At 40.5% G+C, this 16,862-nt stretch overlaps 1 pseudogene; it reads right to left on the bottom strand.

The window, feature by feature from the left end:
- Positions 1-14,605: 14,605 nt before the first annotated feature.
- LOC133384659 (5S ribosomal RNA) lies at positions 14,606-14,724 on the bottom strand (annotated as a pseudogene).
- Between the last annotated feature and the right edge of the window lie 2,138 nt (positions 14,725-16,862).

The following is a 16,862-nucleotide window of genomic DNA, read 5'->3' as shown; positions in this document are numbered from 1 at the left end:
ATTCTTTAATAAAATACTATTCATGCCTTCAAAGTTTGTTTAAGAAATCTGTTGTAGTGTTAGCACTAGAGCATAGTATATACCAGTGGTTCTCAAACTTTTTCCCCACATACCACTTGAAAATTGCTGAGGGTCTTGACGGAACAATTCATGAACTTTCTGCCTGCTTCAGCCATTTTAATGTGCTGTGAAAGATGCTGTATGATTTTTAAATGCATTTTTACAGACATGCTGTGGACCATGTGAATAAAGCTTGCAGACCACCAGTGGCCCATGGAAACCCCTGGTATATACAGTGCCTTCTGTTCAGGGCTAGTGCCAGTGGACTGCCAGGTAGGGCACTGACCAAGGGTCCCTGCGGCCCAGAAGCACCTGTAAGGGCCCCTCCTTAGGCTGTGAGGGTAGAGCTCCTGTTCAACGCAGGGCCCAGTGACCCAATGCTGCCGTGGATCATGGAGAGGAAGTTCCATCCTCCCAGAAAACAGCCCCAGGTAGGCAGCACAGATCTAAATAGGCCCGCCCATCCCATATACACCCCATGTTGCTTCATCAGCCATCACCCAAGATGGCAGCGGAGGCGCCTCTAAGGAGTTGATGCCTCTGCCACCATCTTGGGTGATGGCAGGGGTGAGGATGCAGCGTATTAGTGCTCTGATGCAGTGATGCAGGAGGTAGGTGAGGCATGTGGGCCTATTTAACCCTGCTTTGGGCAGTGGTGTTGGGGAGCATGATTACATGGGCCCGGGGCAGTTGGGTGAACTTCTATCAATGAAAGAGATGTATAGCACAACAGCTTGCACACACCTAAATAAACAATTTTGGGTAACTTGTAAATTTGCATGTTTCAACAACTTGAGCTGGTCTAATAAAATTACCATTTTAGTAGTTGCTTGCGGGTTCTATGTATGTTAAAGGAAGAAATATAAATACAGGCTGTATTTTTTAAATAAAAATAGAAGTTGTATTCTTACTTATAACAAGGAAAGCAACTGGGATTTGTTGGTGAAGAATCTCTGCTTCAGGCAGCTAACTTAAACACTTTTGGGGGCTAAGCAAAAATCTGGGAAATATTTAAAAATAAATATTATAATTATTTGCTATGCCAAAATGCATTCTTTGGGGATTAGTTGATTGGTTTCTTTCTTCAGAGTCACAATGAGTCTTCGTGTAAATTTTGTCCCAGTTAGAATGATGTTCATGTTACTGTAAGTAAAGATTTCCTCTTCTCAGGTGCTAGTGGCCAGACGACATAGATTACCTCTTTTGAAACAGATGAACTTATATAGGAAGGAAGATTGATATGCATATGACCTATCCAATTATATTAGTAGAAAATGTGATGTATAGAATATATGTTTGGGATGTTCCTCACTATACCTCTTCAGAGCCAAAACTAAATGCACCTCAAGCTATATAATATAGTTCATAGTTATTCACTGCTACATTTTAATAAGCAATTTTATGTCTGGTGTGTGTGTGTGTTCCGTCTCTCACACTATAGTCTTAAATGTGATGGCAATCAGATAAGAGTAATCAAAGAAGGAAATAGGATGTTGACAGAGCTTTACAATCCAGGTGTTCCTAGAGAGCAAAGCTTCCTTGAGCTGCCATACTTTTTTTCGGATTTTCACATTTGGATTCTGAATGGCAGTGAAGATGCTTGCTCTGTGACAGCTCAACTCAACTTCCTGTCAGATCAGCATGGACAGCTGTGGCTTTCAACAATGAGAGGCATTGTTAAATCCTGAAAGTTAATGTGATTATGCAAATCATGTACTAACTACCAGGGCTCTCTTATACCGTTCACAAATGAGCACATTGTCCCATTTTGTTATGTGCATCCAGTCCTACTGGTTTGGTGGTATTATTATATCTGTTGGAAATGGTCCATGTCAAGGCTGTTCATTGCTGATACTAGGCTGAGCAAACCAACTGTGACCCACAAACAAGAATTTTTGGAGGACAGCTTGAATAATTCTCTCCATTAGTTCTGACTGACTTCAGAAGACCAAGAGCAGTAGAAGGAACTTTATTTCTTTATTAAATGTATATCCCGCCCTTCCTCCCAGAAGGAGCCCAGGGTGGCAAACAAGTAATAAAACACTAGAAACATGCTTTAAAACATCCTGAAAAACAAAACATATTTAAATGGCTGAATCTGGTCCAAATATAGACTCTGAACAGTTACTGGTTCCTGAAAATGTATATATGTGGAAAGATTTCCTTCATTTGCACATTTCCTCATTTGCACCATTCTATTAATAGGAGCTGAATTCCTGGATAGCTGTGCTTCAACAGTTTGATCGCTGACGAGCAAGTTCCATGGCTGGCCTTTTCTGACAGATTTTTCGTCACATGTTTGCAACCTCGGGAATGACTCCATAGAATTATTCCACAAATGTAAAATACCCTGTTGGAACACATTGTTACTTCCTAAGAGCTAAACATTCCACTGAAAACCAGTATTCAGTGCCACTTCTGGCGGCGCAGGGTTGAAAACTGTTTCACATGCTTGATGGAGGTAAGGGAAGAATGTTGGCATTGTTACATTTTATTTACATAGCACTATCAATGCACATCATGTTCTACAAAGTATAAGAGGATGAGTCACTGTCCTGAAGAGCTTACAGTATAAAATTCTAAAATTTGACATGGAAGAAACATGGAAAAGACGGAAACAGAGATGGGACAAGCAGGGGAAGCATATGCATTTGTTTCAGTTATACATACTAAGGCTTAGAGCAGAATCCTCAAGCAGCTGGAAGGTTGGCTGAGGGGCTGTTGAAGGTGTCTTAAATGCTGCTCCATACCAGAACCTTCCCCCCAGTATGTTTGCAGAAAGTTCAGTGGCCATAGATGTCCTTCTGCCAATATTTCACCAGGAGAGAGAGAGAGAGAGAGAGAGGGTGCTGGAAGGGCATGTTTGGGGCAGCCAGGGATCCACAGGTTCCTAAGCCCCCTTGTTCCCCCATCATTTACCCCAATCCTGGGGTCAGTGTACTTAATTCTCTCATTCATGATGCTTCTGAAACTCACAATGGTCAGTTCATTGGTCGAATTTGTTAGGTTTGAAAATGCCTAGATGTGTGCTGAGCCCTGTTCTCCAACAAACTTAAATATACTTGAAATTCAAGCTGAGATTGGTGACAAATTAATTTGTCGTTTCTGCACATGCGTGTTCTGCATGACTAAGCATCAGTCATTGCCATCTTTGCTGAAAAGTTGCTGTAACCCTTTACTAGCTTAAGGAACTGTAAAAGTCCCTTTTCAGATGCACATGCATGTACTTATTTTACTTCTTCCTGCTGGTTCACTATTGCTGCCTTCAATTGCTCTAGCAGTTCAAGTTGCAGGCAACCCTGTAGTGGAGGGGCACTGCCCCCCTCAGAGCTATGCACCCCCTAGAATTTTTTGGGGGAAGTTGCCTTTTTAATTTGTGACATGACCGACAATGACAGCCCCATTAAAGAATCGCAGCTTGTTTTAAGAACAGGAGCAATTTAAAAATTTAAAAACAGGACCCTCTGAAAAATTAAGTGAATAAGGCAGGGCAAGTGACAACTAAACAATGGGCCACAGACTGGAAGCATTCAATATATATCCCAATTCCAAAGAAAGGGGATCCGAGCGAATGCAATAATTATCAAACTATTGCCTTAATATCCCATGCAAGTAAAGTAATGCAAAAGATTCTACAACAAAGGCTCTTACCATATATGGAAGGAGAAATGCCAGACGTCCAAGCTGGATTTAGAAAAGGAAGAGGTACCAGAGATCATATCACAAACATATGCTGGATAATGGAACGGACCAAGGAATTTCAAAAGGAAATTACCCTGTGTGTTATAGATAACTAAAACTATGGAATGCTTTAAAAGAAATGGGGGTGCCACAGCATCTGATTGTCCTCAGGCACAATCTATACTCTGGACAAGAGGCTACTGTAAGGACAGAATATGGAGAAACTGATTGGTTCCCAATCAGAAAGGGTGTGAGACGGAGTTTATTTTATCACCTTACTTGTTTAATCTATACACAGAACACAGCATACAGAAAGTGGGATTGGACCAAGGTGACAGAGGTGTGAAAATTGGAGGGAGAAATATCAATAAGATATGCAGATGATACCATACTATGGGCAGAAACCAGTAATGATTTGAAATGAATGCAGTTGAAAGTAAAAAAGGAAAGCAAAAAAGCAGGACTACAGCTGAATGTCAAAAAGACTAAAGTAATGACAACAGACAATTTATGTAACTTTACCGTTGACAATGAGGACATTGAACTTGTCAAGGATTATCAATACCTTGGCACAGTCATTAACCAAAATTGAGATGATAGTCAAGAAATTAGAAGATGGCTAGGACTGGGGAGGGCAGCTATGAGAGAACTAGAAAAGGTCCTCAAATGCAACAATGTATCACTGAACACTAAAGTCAAGATCATTCAGACCATCATATTCCCCATTTCTATGTACGGTTGTGAAAGCTGGACAGTGAAAAAAGCAGATAAGAGTAAAATCAACTCATTTGAAATGTGGTGTTGGAGGAGAGCTTTGTGGATACCATGGACCGTGAAAAAGACAAATAATTGGGTGTTAGAACAAATTAAACTAGAACTAAAATTAGAAGCTAAAATAATGACTACTGAGGTTATCATACTTTGGACACATAATGAGAATCCATGATTCACTAAAAAATACAATAATGCTGGGGAAAACAGAAGGGAGTAGAAAAAGAGGAAGGCCAAACAAGAGATGGATTGATTCCATAAAGGAAGCCCCAGACCTGAACTTACAAGATCTGAACAGGATGGTTTATAACAGATGCTATTGGAGATCACTGATTCATAGGGTCGCAATAAGTTGTAATTGACTTGAAGGTGCATAACAACAACAAAGTCACAACAAAAGCCTCATCTGGAAGGGCCCCCCAAGTCTGCTTACTCAAGACTTTCCCTGACTGAGGGTGGATTTTTCATTATCTCAATCCCCTTAAGTGATCCTGAAAAAAACCACTCTCTTATAGTAACATGATGCTTGAAGAGTTACATATTAGAACTTTGCATTATGGGCAGAGCTTGGAAGTAACTCGTTATTTTTAACGAGTTACTTGTAATTAGTTACAATTTTAAATAACGAGTGGGTAATTCCATTACATTTGGCAAGTAACGGAACGACTAGTAATTTCCCTACTTTTCAGCTGCAACTTTAACATTTCCACGTTAGGTTGGACGTTACTTGGGGGCGGGAACAAGGGGAAGTCAGCTCCTGGCTGTGATTGGTTAACACAAGACATGTGCCTCACACTGATTGGACCTCTGCGCAGACTGTCTCTTCCCTCGTGATCTGTGTTAGGAGGCACGAGGGAAGAGGTGAATAGGCAGGGCCTGCTAGCATCTGAGAGGACAAAATGGACGCCGGAGGAAAAAGCCAGGGCAAGGACAACGGAGGAGAAGGCAGCAGCAGAATGGCGAAGAGCTGTGGAGGTGAGTGACGATGATTTGTGTGTGTGTGTGTGTGTGTGTGCGTGTGTGTGCCCCCCCACGGCCCCTTCCGCCCCCGTGGCATTTTTGCCCCCCCACCCCCCGCAGCCCCTTCTGCCCCTTCTGCCCCTCCCACTGCCTCTCCTTGCCTTGCTGCCACCCCCCCCATCAATCACAAGGCATTTCTGAAACTTCGGCCTACTCAGAGCTTGGAAAAGTTACTTTTTTGAACTACAACTCCCATCAGCCCTAGGCAACATGGCCACTGGATTAGGCTGATGGGAGCTGTAGTTCAAAAAAGTAACTTTTCCAAGCTCTGGCTAATTCTCTTCCTTCTCCCCCTTTTTGAACTCTCCCCCTTGTTCCTATGCATACCTGTGTGCTGTATTTATCCAGACAGAGCACTCCTGCCTTTTAAAATGCCGGCTAGCTTTTTATTGTATATTTATTTGAACTCCATCTTTCTTTTTATTTGTATTTTTGTCCTGTTTAATCACAAGACTGAATTGTATGTGGGACAAAAACTGTCTCAGTAATAATAATAATAATAATAAAAATAAAAAATCATTAGGCGTATAATAAATGGCTTAAGGCTGATTTTTTTGTTCTTGGCAGAGATGAGGTGAGAAGTAGGGTCCTTGCAGCTCCTCCTCTCAGTCCCCCAGCTCTCAAACTCATGCTCTGTGAGAAAGAGAGAGATTCCCAGTCCCAGAGAGAGATAGACTGTTGACAATCTCTGCTAATATCTATACAAATGCACATAACATGCATCACCTGAACTCACATGATCTAGAGTTACCTTAGATCTTGCAAGATTTGCAAATGAGAAGCAATAGGGTTTTATATTAGTTCTGATTGTCTATTGGGCTATCATAGGTTATATGTTTTTTTCATTTTCTATGGCAAAAACTCCAACTTCAGTGGAATTTATGTGATGTGTTCTAATCATTTGAATTTGGCTAATGAATGCTTTATTCTTTCATCAGAACTTTAGCAGTAGTACTAAAATATTAATAAAAAAGAAGAGGGAAAGAAAAAATACTTTACATACATCATTCAGCTGTATTGCTAATTATAGATATAGATATAAAAGATAAACGGCATTTTGTCAAAAGTATTTTTGTCTACATTTTATACCTCATCCTTGGTTTTCCAAGCTTGGCATGGAATGCTTCTCATACAGAATTAATTTGAAATGCTGCATATTTATTATCATAATCATCATATTCAAAATAAAAAATATGTGTACCGCCTTCAAGTTGATTCCAATTTATGGTGACCCTATGAATAGGGTTTTCATGAGGCTGAGAGGCAGTGACTGGCCCAAGGTCACCCAGTGAGCTTCATGGCTATGTGGGGATTTGAACCCTAGTCTCATTTTGTTCTCACAACAACCCTGTGAGATAGTAGGTTAGACTGGCCCAGGCAGGGTTATTCAGTGAGCAAATAGAATCTCTTTTAATTGTGCTATCGACCTGCTTACTTCCACTCTGACTGGGGGATCTTGCAGCATGGGGAAGAGATGGGGGCACATCACAGCTGAAGTTCACCCATATAGGAGCATTATCTCTTGTTTCTTACAGAGACGCCTGTTGCAGGTTTTGCTGCTGAGAGCAGCAGTCAGTTAGTGCGGCCACTTGAGTCACAGCTTGTTGATCCTGAGGAGGCAAAACTAGAAAGTGAGGTTCAGAAAGAAGGCCCTGTGCATGAGGAGGAGGAGGGCATGAAGCAGTGCCAGTTGCCCACAGCCACATCTGCAGAACAGCAAGTACCATGGTTTGGCTTTGAGAAAGCTTGTACATTTGTGAGCCAGAGTGGGGAAAATGTTGTTGTACGATGCAATTACTGCCTTCCAAGGATCAAAAATCTGAGACCAGCTGTTTCCTCCTCATCCAATGTGAAGAAACCTTTTGAGGTAAGCCTTTGTCATGCTGGTCCTCAAAGAGTGTCCATTGTCTATTTATGTTTCAATTGTGAAGTTCCTCTTCCATTTTTTCTTGGATTCATGCTTTGTTCTTCTTCCTCAGAGGGCACACCCTGAGAAGCTGAGAACAATTGAAGAAGCAATAAAGGCAAGGAGACGTGGCCTTCCTGAACCAATGCATGACACCCCTCCTCCCAAAATGCTGAAGCAGCAGCAGACAACCCTTGAGAGGTGGGGATCTGGCAGGGAGCCTGTCACCCAGAGCAATCTCGACAGGAGAATCAACTGATTTCATTGTAGAGGAGACATTACCACTTCAGACTGTGGACAAACCATCATTCATTAATCTGGTTCGCATTGGACTCCCCAAAGATCTCACCATCATATGTGCCAAGACTCTGAGAGACAGAATTGAGAAGAGAGCATGCCACATGAGAGAAACTCTTGCAAACCGAATGGGTGCGGTGGTATATATAGCAACCACTGCAGATTGTTGGACCAATGGCAAGAAGAGTTACTTTGGGGTAACAGCCCACTGGATCAACCCAACTACCCTGAAACGTGAGGTCGGGGCCTTGGCTTGTATGCGTCTGAAGGGGCGCCATACATACGATGTCCTTTCAAAAGCACTGCATGATGTACATGTGCAGTACAGGATCCACAACAAAGTTATGTGCACTACTACAGACAATGGCTCCAACTTTGTGAAAGCGTTCAGAGTTTTCATGGCCAAAGAACCACTGGAAGCTGCAGGCACCAGTGACGATGATGGTGATAACCAGGAGGAGGAGGAGGCTGAGGTGGAGTTTGTGAGATCCTGGACACAGGACCTGAGGCAGAGGAAGAAGCTGCAGACTCAGGAGAGGATTTTGTTTTACCACCACACCAGAGATGTGCTAGCCACACCCTCAACCTTGTGGCAACACAAGACATAGAGGCCATGCTTTCTGACTCCTCCAAAAGTAGTCTTCTTGGTCCTTTCAAGAAACAGTTTCGTTCCTTGATGGGAAAGTGCAGCAAGTTGTGGTCCAAGCAGAACCAGTCAGCCCAGATTGCTGAGTATATCCGTGCGCAACGTGGTGTGTATCTGAAGGTACCGAATAAGACCAGGTGGAATTCCACCTTTGATGCATTGAAGCAACTACATGAGCTCCTGTCAACTGTGCCACTAAAAATGCATGCCATAATGGACCGCTGCTCCTTGTCCAGGATCACAGCTGCTGAGATTGAAGTGGTACAGGAATACACAGAGATTATGGAGCCACTAGCCCAGTCCCTAGATATTCTGCAACAGGAGAACGGCATGTTCATGGGGTATTTGCTACCAACGCTCTGCAATCTGGACCGCAAGTTAGAAGGACTGGAAAACAAACCTGAGAGGTACACATACTGTTTTCAGCTGCTGAGAGGTGTGTGCGAAGCCCTAAGAAAGCGGTTTGCAGCTATCTGGGAGGACAAGAGGCTTCTTCTGGCAGCCTGCCTACACCCTCGCTTCAAACTAGATTGGCTGGAATCGTGTCAGGCCACCACCCATACCAACAAGTAAGAACATTAGGGAAGCCCTTTGGGTGGATTACTCCAAGGGAAATGTTGTCTCAAGGGAGGCATCAGAGGGCTTAAGGTGGTAGGCAGGGGCTGGGCCTTTTCTTCCTGGGGCTCCTCATCACAACCTTGGGTTGCTGCAGGTAATCCTTAAGGGTCTGCTGTGCTGCCCCATGAGTGTGGTGACTTGGTCACCTTCCTACCTTCCATGTCATCATCCACAGGCTCAGGCTGGACCCTGAACCAGGGGACATGACAAGCATCAGGAAATGAAGAGCAGATGATGGTTTCCTAACATATATGTGTTAACATATCCTCTCTCTTTCTTAGATACACAATGGAAGCCTTGTTGAAAGCTGAAATAAAGATGGGTGTACTTAATGAGGACAGTGATCAGTCTTCAGATAAAGACCAGGAAGGAGATGACTTAGCAGATGACTTCTTTAACTTTCTGCCCCAGGGCAAGAAGTCAGCAGTGGACGCTGCTGAGGAGGAACTGGTGAGGTACCTGAGGTCTCCCAGCAGGGAAGTGACATCACTCCATGGCTTTCCACGTGTGCTGCAGTGTATTTTGCAGCACAACACAGGCATGCCTTCAAGCACCGCAGTAGAACGCCTGTTCAGTACTAGTGGCAACGTAATGACTGTAAAAAGACATTCCTTGTCTGACATGCTCTTTGAGCATCTTGTTCTTTTGAGACATAACAGAAACATATTATAAAAGCATTTCAAGTGTAAAATTTGATTTCAAGAGTTGGGGTATCTTCATTGCTTGGGGGGATGTGAGATTCTGTTATGCCATTATGTTAATCTTATGGATAATTTTTTTTATTCTACTACCCCCTGTGTGTGTGTATTTATTTTTAATATTGTTTTAGGCTTCTTAGATGTGCAGCAGCCAAGGCCAGCACCTTGTAGGAGTTTTTTTAAAAAAGTAACTGAAATGTAATTGTAGTGATTACTTTTGAGAAAAAGTAATCAGTTACTTTCAGAGCAATTGTAATTGTAACGGTAATTACTACTTTTTGGGCCAAGTAATTGTAATTGTAATTTATTACTTTTTAAAAGTAATCTTCCAAGCTTTGATTATGGGCTAGAGTTACATTCCACCCCTTGAACTTTCCTTTGCTGTGCTCTTCATTTTCAGTTTCAGTTGTGTTCTCTATCCGGCCAGCAACAAAGAAGTATGTTTGCTTGCCTGAGAGCCTGCAGTAAGAAGAGTTTGTTTATTCTGCACTTCCTATGATGGGTAGAGCAGTAATGGGTGCTTCTTCTAAAGGGTAAAATAAAGAGATAACTTAAAGTGATCTGCAAAAATATCTACTCTATGTTGCCCTTTACTCTTTTAAAGCACTCACTATACTCACAGTCACAGTGGTGATTTTTTCTTCTTTTTCTCGAATACTTGATGGCAAAGGATTAAAACAGCCCCAGAAAAATAGAAACACTGCTGTGCACGATATAGTTAGCTGGCTGGCTGACCACCTAGGCTGTAATTCAGGCCTCATTTCTGATTTTCCCAGTGTGTGCAGCTTAATATGAGACCTTTTCAGGGTTCAGTGACTCACAAGCATTTAGCAAATTTGATTTTTCTTGCATTTGAAAAAGAAAGTACAGCTAACCTTAATTTTGATAATATATATATATTACTTTAATTCTAGAAAAAAATTGAAAGCTGCAACTGTTGTAAAGTATGCTTTTTAGGTGCTATACATTTTTCTCTCTCTGAAAAGATGTACTGTGAACCTACCATTCAGAAAGCTTTCTTGCATGTTGATCAAGCATTTTTTTTAAAATTAATTTTTATTCAAATTTTCAAAAACAAAAAACAACACAAAACAAAAACAATTATACAAAAAAAAATGTTGACTTCCGATTTGTCGCAGATCAACCATAGGTCTACAATATATAACAATCCTGTCTCTAAAATTATATTACAAAATCACTTTCCTCCAGTAGATATCTTAATTAATCATCAAATCTCATAAACATTACTTTATTCTTTCCACAAAAAGTCCAAAAGAGATTTCAATTCCTTGAGAGATATATCTTTCAATTTTTCTCCAAATAAACATATCGCTTAATCCATCTGATTCAAATCTATTAGGTCCAATAATTTAAATAGCCATTCCTCCATTATCTATATTAATTCCATCTTCCATCTTCAATAATCCTGTTAAGTCCAGTAATTTCAGTAGCCATTCTTCCATTATCAGTATCCCATAATAATCTTGTTGTCATAGCCATAATCCAAATAAACATATCGATTAATCCATCTCGTCAAATCTATTAGGTCCAATAATTTCCATAACCATTCTTCCATTATCAATATTAATTCCATCTTCCATCTTCAATAGTCCTGTTAAATCCAGTGGTTTCAGTATCCATTCATCCATTATCAGTATCTCATGATGATCTTGCTGTCATAGCCATAGTCATATAACAAGAGTCTGATGGGAATTTCCCCCTTCACAAATATGTCCTTGCCATCAATTCTGAATATGTTTCTGAAATATTGTTGTAAAGTCACTTCTCTGCTCTTCTTTTTTACAAAATGCACTGGCTCATCTCTTAGGAGTTTTTCCATTGTCACATATTTGTAATTAATTCCATAGATTTTTTCTATGTCAAGCTCCATCACATCATTCCAGTCAAGAAAATTATCCAAGACGTTGATAACTTTATCACTAATATCTTCATTAGTTTCTTCAGAGACAACGTTGAATTCCAAACAGTAAACTTTATTTCTAACATCCGTAAACTCCAGATCTTTTTCCAATTCCTCATTTGTTCCAGTCTCCATGGCTTGTATCTTCCCTTTAATTTTTCTTTTCTCATCTCTAATCCCATCAAAATCCTCTTTCACAGAATCCCCTATTTTTTTAAACTCCTGCATCATTTTGCTAAGTTCAATTTTCATCTCCTGTCTGCCCTGTCTCAGGGTTTGTTTCATTATCTCAATCTCACTCATTATTTTCTGAAACATAATTTCTTCCATGGTCTCAGTCACTTTCCTGGTTGTCATTCTTAAAACCACAAAAACAAAAAATTATTTCAGCCACAATTGGGTTAATGTTTCAGGCTTGCAGACATCAATACAGCCTGCCTTATCTCTTATATATTCAGGAAAACAAAACAAGTTTAGTTCCCAGCTTCAAACAGTTAGTGGCGTCGTGAGTAAGCAGATTCGTCAAAATGAAATAGACCAAAAAAAAAAGATAGCTCCAGACATAATACTCCAAAGTTCATAAATCAAATTTATTAATTTTTTTCCCTCCTCGAAATAAAAATCGCTCTTCCGTTAATATCTTTAGAATGCACTTCCAGGCCCGCTTTTTGCAATAAAAACAAAGATAAGCTTTTTTCGATTTCTTTCCTCTTTAGTTTCGTGAGTGAAAGAGAAAATTTTTAACTCACCCAGCAGTTCTTTATAGCTGATTCATTGACAAATCTCTTTTTGGTGCAACAATTTAAACCAAGTTAAAAAAAAAATGGAAAGAAGGATGCTTGCCTGTTAGTTCGTTTTTCTTTGAAGAAAAGGTAAACGTGTCGCTTAATCAGCAAGAGCTTTGATGGAAGTCCATCCGGCATTCGCTGACTGAACTTTCTCTCATAAATTAATGAAATCCAGTCCTCCCAACAAAAACAGGCTTTGTGGTTAATCTCACGTTTCTCCCTGACCGGGAGAAAGTCTTAACCAGTCCAAAAAAAAGCATTCTGACTGATTTTAAAGCTGAAAAAGCTTCTTCTGAGACAAGGGCTTGTCTCAGAGGCAGCACAGGCTAAATCACCCTTCCCGGAAGTCACATGTTGATCAAGCATTTTTATAAGTTTACGAAGGGATGTCTATTATGCAGTAAATATAGTACAAAGGCCTCAATCTCATTGACTTCAACAATATAGTTATGCTTATGTTCTCATCACCACTCTCCCTAAATGCTTGACTATGGTTGCATTGCAATGTGCTCTTACACTATTTCTAAACCTTTTTTAGGTTTGTCATGATGCAAGACTAAAACTGAAATTTTGAGAAAACAAGCTCCATGCTAGTTTTTAACTCCTTGTTATAGCATAAACTATTTTGTTTGTCTTACACCTTTTGGTATCCCCTTGTTCACTGTATCCTTAACATCCTTTCTTCTTATGAAACAAAAAATATGCCAGCTATTTAATTCCATGGTGTTCATGGTAAATTTTCTATTAAGTCGACCTTTACATAGCCCATTATGAAAGTTAACACACTCTTTGCATGGAGGAGGAGTGAGGGAGAAGATCACTTCCTTTCCCTTCCCCCCCAGCCCTCACATGTTCTCCATTAGTGAGGGGGGCAGGAGAATTGGTTGGAGCTCTGCACCTTCCCCTCACCAACTATACCACCTAGAAATGTGGCTACCCCAACTAGAAATGTGGCTGCTCCACCTAACAAGGAAAGCTAGCAACAGGGCTGGATGCAGGCATCCCGTTCAACTCTATCGTGGTGACGCATGAATACATCACATCAGAAACTCATAACATCAGATACATTCTCAAGATGCATTTTAATGCTTATGTGCAGAAGTCTCTTACTCTAAAAAATGTATACTTATAAAACCTTTAAAAATGGAAAAGTTTCATCTGAGCTGACAGTGTGACTTTCAATAATTAACAAGAGAATTTCTCAAAGGGTAAGTTCTCCCATCCCTAGTTACGTCAAAGGTTTGTTTTGCTTTACACTAATTTTGTAACCAGACACTTTCCCCCCCTGATCTAAAATAGCAGGTATTAAGATATCAAGGTGTAGGCATTCTTGAAATGGCTGATTTTATATAATTTGTCTGCAGGTAGCTCAGGTCTCCAAATCTGCCTTTCACTGTCAAAGCAAAAACATTTGTGCAGCAGTGATTGCAGTAAATGAACAAGTAGTGACAGGTGAAAACAGCTCAAGACGACCGCCACGTGATTGCTGTAATGGTTGCTTTTGTGGAGGAAGTGGATCACTTTCCTCTTGATGGATGCAAATCTCAATAGTGTCACTTTAATAATAAAAACAAGAGTTCCAACTTCTTGTAAGTATATATGTTTTGTAAAAGGTAAGAATGCCTGAGGCAAAAAGAAAAGAAAGTAGGACACAGGTGTTTTGGGGTCATTAATTTCCCAGCACTGTGTATGAGAAGAACCCCGGCACATTCAGAGAAGGCAGCTTTGGTGTCGTGCCAGCCATCAAAAGCTGACAGGGAAAACAGGTGTACCTGGAGATGACATGCACAGCATATAATAAGAACCAGACTGTAGAAACGTTTACAGTCCTTAAAGGATCTGAAATTTTATTTTTCTTTAAAAGACTAAGTGAAGAATATACTTAACATATAGGCCATTTTCATAAATAAGCACCCTGCCCAAATGCAATAAACCTGGAAGATGGCGAAAAGGCATGAGCCTGAGATACACTGTAGCTATTTGTGTATACTAAAGAACCAAAACCCTGGCTGAAGTGTGGCACGCAGTACAAAATTGCACCCTTGTGAATAAATTTAAAAGTCCACAAAAGTTTTGTTGTTATATGACTTCAAGTCAATTACGACTTATGGCGACCCTATGAATCTTTTTTTATATATATATTCGTAGGGTTTTCATGGTAAGAGGTATTCAGAGGTGGTTTACCATTGCCTTCCTCTAAGCCTACGGCACCTGGTATTCCCAGGCAGTCTCCCATCCAAGTAATAACCAGACCTGACCCTGCTTAGCTTCTGAAATCAGATGAGATCGGGCATGTTCAGGATAGTATAGCTGTAGGGCCACAAAAGTTACTCACCTGCAAAAACAAACAAAAACCCCTAGCCTGCTGGAGACTGGCAGGGGAAAGAGAGATTTGTCCCCTGCAGCAGTTTCCTGCATTTCTACATTAGACACAGGTGCAATGCTCCACAACTCCTCTGCCAGCACACTCACTCACTCATCTGCATGTCATTCTGTCTTTCCTATGGCTACCAGGCTAGTGTTTAAACACCAGGCTCTAATATAGAGATGGAAACTAGGGTATCTAGATAAATCATGGCAGGCAGGGTGGATTTCATTGAGATACACTGAAAGCACTCGTGCGGACACATGCACAAATTGCACATGGAACAATTGGATGTGTGTGGTCCTTGTGCACATTAACAATCTGGTGTGTACACAGCCTACGTAAGGCAGAGTGAATTGCAGAACGAAAAGGCACATATAAATGTTCTTGGCCCGAGGAGACTGAGGATAGCTTGAAACTCTAAAGCAAAGCAAAAAAAAAGGCAGTATCGTGGTTCCTTGTAGCTTGTAGATGGATATTGACATAAAATTGTAGACATCTACCTCAATCAAAAGATGCATGTTTGCATCTAAGTGTGCACTACTATGGTGTCCATCTTTGAGTGGAGTTGGTAGAACTTTGCCTTTATTAACATGTTTTTGGGATGAGCATTTCAGGTATTTTGTACTGTTCATTGTTTTAATTTTTTCTGGTTTTAAATTGCTTTTATTTATGGTGTTTTATCTTGCTAAATCACTTTGAGACTTCTTTTTAATAAAGTGAAGGACAGATGTAATATAATTAATACAATAAAAAATTGCCCCATGGAGCATCCCCATTCGTTTGTGTTCACAGATCTCCCTAGACTGAAATGGAGGTGTTCCATGAGTAAGTAAATACATATGCAGACAGGCCTCTCTCTGCAAAAGCACTCTGTCTGAGAAGGGCTCTGCATGCATTGGAAGCATTGCGTCTGAAACAGATCGCTGAATTGGGACATTTATGTATATATTTATTTGTGCAATAATTTGCAAACACATCCATGGTTTTTATGTGAATGTCAGTCACATGGACACAATGCTGAATAAATCTGAAGATGGAGCTACTTGATTTCTGTGTCACAGATATGTTACATTTATTTATTTATTTATTTATTTATTTATTTATTTATTTATTTATTTATTTACAGTATGTATATGGCCAATAACAACTGCAGTACATGATTGGGCTAGCCTCAAAATGGCTTAATATTGTGAGTTCTCCAGGGCAGCTGAAACATTTAGGGATTAAAAACTGCAGATTTAATACTAGGAGCATAAGCACATATTTCATTGGGAGCTCTGTAAAAGCATGTCTGATGAAGATTAATGATCACACATAGATATGGAAAGTAATGACATCACTCTCCGCACATGCTCTAATTCTCATAGGCATAGATCCTCAAAAGGTTACATGAAACCACCTAGATGATTCATCATGAACTAAGAGAACAAGCACCTCCTTTATTGCATGTTAACTTTTTTGCTGTTGGTAGTTTTGCAGTTGTGAATTGGACTAGAACTGTTTTACAAAGGACCTATAAGTAAATGTATCCAGCTCACCTACTGTACTGCTCTTATGGTCTTGTGTTAATCTTTGCAGGTCCAGGACCCACCTTTAGTCCAAACATGCATTTTGGGACCCACTTTTCAGTTTTTAACCATGTATTTGTTTGATGGTAGTCCTGTTGTCGTGACCCATCTTAGGTCATGCTGCATGGTAGTGAGTCCTGGCCCACCTGTTGAAGACCATTGCTCTTGTCTATTGTTGGCACTAAGGGCCATTGTTGGACGCATCCAGTCATATATTCTGGGACATTTCTACTTACTTAAAAGGCTCAGGGCACAAGACCATAAAATAAAGTTGTGTGGCATTTGCATGCATATTTAGGTCTCTGAGCAAATTAAGATGGAGGGTGTCTAGGGTCTTGCCAACATGTGACTTTGCATCATGCCAGCAGCTATGTAAGCAAAGTGTGTATGTGTGTGTGTGTGTGTGTGTGTGTGTGATATTGTGGAGGGGCAGGAGATATGGGGCCCAGTACAAAAGACCAGCAGCTTAGGCCTCTCCCTAATAATGCCCTTGCATAGAATCATAAAGCTGGAAGGAACC

This window comes from Rhineura floridana, chromosome 4 (assembly GCF_030035675.1).
Source record: "Rhineura floridana isolate rRhiFlo1 chromosome 4, rRhiFlo1.hap2, whole genome shotgun sequence".
Lineage (NCBI taxonomy): Eukaryota > Metazoa > Chordata > Lepidosauria > Squamata > Rhineuridae > Rhineura > Rhineura floridana.
This window is presented reverse-complemented; position numbering and strand designations above follow the sequence as displayed.